This window comes from Notothenia coriiceps, unplaced genomic scaffold, assembly GCF_000735185.1.
Source record: "Notothenia coriiceps isolate Sejong01 unplaced genomic scaffold, NC01 NC01_scaffold00024667, whole genome shotgun sequence".
Taxonomy (NCBI): Eukaryota; Metazoa; Chordata; class Actinopteri; order Perciformes; family Nototheniidae; genus Notothenia; species Notothenia coriiceps.
In genome coordinates this window covers 2,597,106-2,603,105 of record NW_011357368.1, presented here as the reverse complement: position 1 = coordinate 2,603,105, position 6,000 = coordinate 2,597,106, and the positions used below count along the sequence as shown (strand labels likewise).

The following is a 6,000-nucleotide window of genomic DNA, read 5'->3' as shown; positions in this document are numbered from 1 at the left end:
CACACACACACACACACACACACACACACACACACACACACACACACACACACACACACACACACACACACACTACCCTGCATCATGATAGGTGGCAGAGCCGGCCAAAAGCACGATTCGTCCTTCAGACCGTCAGTAACATCCTTTCATGGACAGATGTTCCTCCTTCTCCTGACCTCAGGCACCGGCTACTGAGTCATTAAACACACAGTGATCACACTCACATAATTACACATATCCACTAAAGCACACAGAGGGAACAGGCCAACAGGGCGGACATTTTGACCATTTGTGGCCTTTCCCCAATGAACCAGAGGGGTCATTTGCTATTATTTGCAAATTCTGAGAACTTTAAAAAACAAAGTAATACTTTATACAGTACTTTCATATACAGTAGAGGGGGACACAAGTTGTTGGCTAAGTATCAGTGAAATCAGTCCTAGTATTTGTCTTTAATATTTATCCGGGAAGTGTTGAAGAGGCCCAAAATACAATTTCTTCAACACAGACGTTACATTGTTGGCCTTTCATTGATATGCTAAAACAGAAAATGCTTATGTAACATGACATTTGCATAATATGATGTAAATAAGCAGGAACATTTCATTAAACTCAAACTGTGACTTTAGTGTGATTTGTTTACCACTAAGAATATGTAGCTAAAATGCATGCCAAGCAAGACTAAGCATTACTTGGTCACAAAAAAATGAGAAGTGACAGAAACATCTTGCTACTTTAACACAAATGAACGTATTATTTACTGTAAACTATAGTGAAGAAGACCATCAAATACATACTGAGAATGTAAATGTTGAGTCGATTTTTTCTACATTCTCTTGGAAAAGTTCAAACCACCCATAATTGTCCCGATACACCACAGAGACAGATGTGGCCAAAAACAATCGTTCTTAATAAAACTGATAAATGGTGGAGGATTGCTTTTAAGGTCACCGAGATCTGGCAGATGCTCCTGGTAAATCGGCAGGAGACAAATTAGCCTTAGTTTTCCTCTTTTTCTCGGAGCCTCCAAGGTATAGGAGGAGAAAAAAACGGTACACTTTCCACAGGAGTAGGCGAATTAATCAAAACGCTGAGATAAAAGCCATTTAAACCCTTGTACGTACAAGATGACCTTTGAAAAAAACGTTATGTTTCTGAGTGATTGACATTTTGTATTCAAATGGCATGTAGTAGTTACTCAAATACCAATGCTTTTTTTTCAACCTTGCTTAAGGGGTTCAGGTTAGCCATCTCACTAGAACAATCAACCTTTCTCCTCTTTTCTGAGATCCACTGCCCACCTACATTTATTACATAATTAATCCCTGTGACTCCCACGCGACAGCCACCTGAATGTGCTCTCCAGGGTCATGAGCAAACATACTATCCAGCTCACAGTCACTCTTCATGCACTGTGACAACAGAAGCTACAGGCTAAAGCCACCGAGGTGCCGCGGCTTGTTTGCAGACCAGCTCACAAACTGAAGCTTTCATATTCAGTACCAAATCTGAAAAACGGGACAACCAACATTCAAAGGGCTTTTACTAAAGAGGAAAATATACTCAAGTGATCTTTATACATGTAATTGCTAGTGTATCTTCTTTTCAGTGTGTGCTAGTCTGGGTATTTCTCCACTCTCTCTAACACTTACAAAAAAGGCCTGTGCCCCCCCCCGCCCCCGACTGTGTTTTTGTACCACTGGCACAGTTGGGGTTAGAACAGCTCAGACGCATGACTTGGGGGACAGGGCACTGGTGCGTGGCGGTGGTATATGAAACTCTGTCACCTCATATTAATGTGAGACGAGAGGAGGAGGAGGAGGAGGAGGAGGAGGAGGAGAGGATGGCAGGCAGCAATCACTGCCAGCCCTCTCGCTCCCCCTACAGGGCAGAAAGAGGCAGAGCAGCCTGCAGAGAGATTCAGTAATGAGGAAATTGCAGTCATTCCTCAAGCATTCTTTAAAAGAGTCAAAGAAATGCAAAAAATGTATTACTCAGTCTCATAATTGGCTGCGTTGATTTTTACTACCCAGATTTTTCCCCGAGTGGTCATATAAGAGAGGAAGTCCACAACCAGCCTGCTTCATTAAAACATTCCACATTCTTTAACTACTGCAAATGTCTTTAAATGTGTTCAAATAAATGAAATATTAACCAGTTATTACATTAGAGGGCCAAAGTCAAACTGTTATCAATGATCAGTCAATCTATGCATAACTTTAAAGTTACTAATGTCATTAGTGCACTGCTGCTCACTATGCACACTTTTTTTTTTTTTTTATTGAATAATTAGCAGATTTTTCTTCAGGTATATTTTTGGGCCAGAAGGGGCACTTATTGGAGATTCTCAGATTTGAGCGGGGTGCAAGGCATTTCAACCGGCTTACTGGGCAGGGGTTTAGGCATATGGGCCGCCAGCTCAAACCACTGAGCTAACTGGTGGCCCATTAGCAGCTCATTCTGTGCATTTGAAATTATTATTTGTTCTAGAAAATGTCGGGAAAAACATAGTGAAAATTACTAGTTTTGTCCAACAAACAGCCCAAATGTATTTATTTGACTGTCAAAGAACATATAGAAATGCAAGAGAAGCTCCCAAGTGAGAAACTGAAGCAATGAATGTTTGGCTTCTTATTTTTATTTCAGTGATTAATCATTTCCTAAAGTTGTTCAGTTCAACTTCTCTTTCCTTTTGCTGATGGTGTCACAATGTATAGTGCAAAAACATATTTCGCCAAAGAGAATTTAATAGTTAATGAAAATATCCAATGACACATGGACAGGGTGTAGCATTTGTAGTTTTAAGGGTGGCCTAAAAAGAAAAAAAACACAACTCCCAGATTCCATGTAATCCCATTCATGATTCATATTCATATAAATGAGTAACTTTCTGAACCATACGATTTAACATTTCTGTTCTGACTGCATCCCAGAAGTCTTGATTCAACTCTATGCTAATTTTAGAAGTGTTGCATTGCATCCATTTTTACCGTAAAAATATTTCCTGCTAATCCTAATATATGATCACACAACAGAGTAACACAAAGTGACATGTTCGTCTGCTTCAGGCTACACGCTCGCTTGTTTTCTGAGTGAAAGATTTTCATTTTTCTTGCTTGGACTGCACTGGGAAGAATATACTGCCAATCACAAAGAGTGCAGAGGCACAAGAGAGATGGCATAAGAAGTCACGTTTACTTCTGAGTACAGAATGACAAAAAAGAGGGCACTGTAATTATAGGCCCCATGTTTTGCCACATCATTTTAATTTCACAGGCGTTTCTTGAACTTTCAAGGGTATTTTGCCCTGGACGCACAGTGTCAAAACGTGCCACTCAGACAACAAATCTTGTCAGCGTGTCCATTATGCTTGGCAATTATAATGAGCCATGTCAGGGAGGGTGTTATCCCTTTCTATCCCTATGAAGTGCCTCCACTCCATCACTAAGAAACAGTTCAGCAAACCCATCACACCAGGAGCTACACACAGGATTAATAGAAATATACAAGTGACACATTTCAGAAAACAACAAAGAAAGCTTGTTCCCCAAAGCGACATCTCAGCTCACCAGGAGGACGCTTCTACGGCGGCTCTATGATGGCCATCATTCATAAATAAATAGGAAGATAAAGCAAGTGAATGGAGCTGTGAGGAGCACAGAGACAGGTGGCATGTGGGAGAGCCAAAGACTCCTGCCAGTCACCCCAGAAAGAGGGTGGGAGGAAGGCGGGAGAGGGTGGATGAGGTGAGGAGCAAGGGCAAACAAAAAGGGGGAAACTGTGAAGGAGAGATAGAGGGGAGGGTAAGAAAGATGGAGAGGGTTGAAAGGCATGTGGTTGCAATGACTATGGAGACAGAAGGAAGGAGGGAGTGAGAGGGAAGAGAGGAGAGATTGAAGAACAGACGGATTTTATAAAAAGAGGTGGGAGATAGAAGGCAACAGAGGGAGAAAGAAGAGGAGGAAAGGTAAGAGTGATGGATCAATGTAGGGCATCAAAAACAGAATTGAGCATAGGGGACATAGGGGAGGAAAAGACAAGAGAGAGAGAAATAGAGAAAGAGAGAGGGAGAGAGAGGGAGAGGGGATAGGATAGGTGCTGACCTCAGATGCCAAGCACATAAACAAACAGAAAATCATAGAGGTGATATCAAAGGCTCGTACCAAAATGTGCAGGAAGCAGCAGCATCGGTGGGAAAACAAGAACAACGTCCTGATTCTCCGCTATGGAAATGTACAGTATGATTGCTTTTTTTTGCAGAGCCACTGAAGCCATCTAAAACAAATGGAAGTAAATTGAAGGGCAAGTGTGTGTGTGGTGTGTGTGTGTGTGTGTGTGTGTGTGTGTGTGTGTGTGTGTGTGTGTGTGTGTGTGTGTGTGTGTGTGTGTGTGTGTGTGTTGTGTGTGTGTGTGTGTGACACCAGCTCTGCATGAGGTGAGTGACGGGCATGAATATCTAAAGCCTCTTGCCGTCGCCGAGGTGACGGCTATCAGCACGTCAGTCCTGCTGCAGATCCATTCACAGCTGCTGCCTTATTGGCACAATTAGACAGGGATAGGGCTCAGATTAATTGAACTGGCTCTCCATTGAATCCCTCCAGAGCCTACAGGTCTCTCATCGGGATCACAGCGTGCTCTATTCCTCTGAGTGATGAGAAGCTGAAGCGCTATTGGCAGCCGTGCACACACTCTACAGTAAAGTCGCCACCCGTGTGCTTTGACCGGCCATATGATGATTAATTGTTTTATTGAGTCGCCAACATAGCTGAACACACTGTAGGAATTTGAGTCCGCACAGGGCTAGAATCAAACACTGGGCTCAAATGCATACTGTGTAAGACATACAAAAATACATCCAACATTGAGGGAGATAACTATTGTGAAAATATAATAATAAACCCCAGATTTGCTGTGCTGATACCCAGACATGAAGCTAACCTGTTGCTTCAGAGTTAAAGGCTTTAAAGCGAATTTAAGACCAACATTATATGTAAGACCTATGGATTTTTTAAATGGTGTTATGATCTCCAATCTTGCCTTAAACTGTGTAATAAGGTGTGTGGAAATGTTTTTTGCAAAGCAGAAAGTATGAAAGTAGAAGAACAGTACCCTCTCCTGGCCTAGGGAACAGGATGAGATCTTACTCACAATCAGCAGCAGGTTTAGAGATGCATCTGTGTTTTTAAGACATCCATACACAAACGTGGGAAGTGAATCAACACGAACAAGGTTAGTTACAGGAGAACAAATATTCAGAAAGGTCTTTTTTTCATGAATATTCTATGAGCTTAACAGCAGAAGGTTGCCGTTTTCACCGTGAAGCTTTCAGCTGTGAATGTGTTAAAACAGCTGAAGAACGGAACAACTGCTAAATCATTGCCCAGATAAATGCAGGCTGAAGAACACTGCTTTTATTAAAGCATTTTTATCCACATGTGTTTACTTAAACTGGCCCTTTTGTGTTCTGTCTAATAAGTAGAATAAATATGCATTAAGAAATATTTATATAAAGCTATTAGGGATTAAGTACACTCTAAAGCGCTTTCAATCTGCTATTAAAAATCTTTTTTGATTTAATAACTTATTGACATGTCCATCTGCATGGTGCATTTTAAAGCAACACATGTAGGCCTACACTGGTTGGAGATGCTTTCTACCTTTAATGCCAAGTCAGGGCACTGGAAAGGGAAACTTTCTCTTTCTAACCCTTTCAATGGAACTCAGCACCAAGCCGATGGGTTTTTAAAGAAGACATTCATCTCAATAAATGGGTCACAACTACATGGTGAAGTTAAAAAGGTAAAAAAACAACAACTGGGTACTTTTTAGTTAACATTATTCAAAGAGGAGTGTAGAGGACATTGGTCGGGTCGATCAATATACAGAGGGTTCTTTAGTGAGTATTTATGGTAAAGTGGACATGTTGGTTATGCAGTAACCTGCAGATGTCATCCAATGCAAAAGTGTGGCTCGTTGATGTGGTTTTCAATAGTTTGTGTG

At 41.4% G+C, this 6,000-nt stretch overlaps 1 protein-coding gene across 1 annotated transcript in view; it reads right to left on the bottom strand.

Moving 5' to 3' along the window:
• The window catches only part of LOC104955410 (early nodulin-75), a 48,343-nt gene that overhangs the window by 6,768 nt on the left and 35,575 nt on the right, over positions 1 to 6,000 (bottom strand). The gene's annotated exons all lie outside the window — the stretch shown is intronic.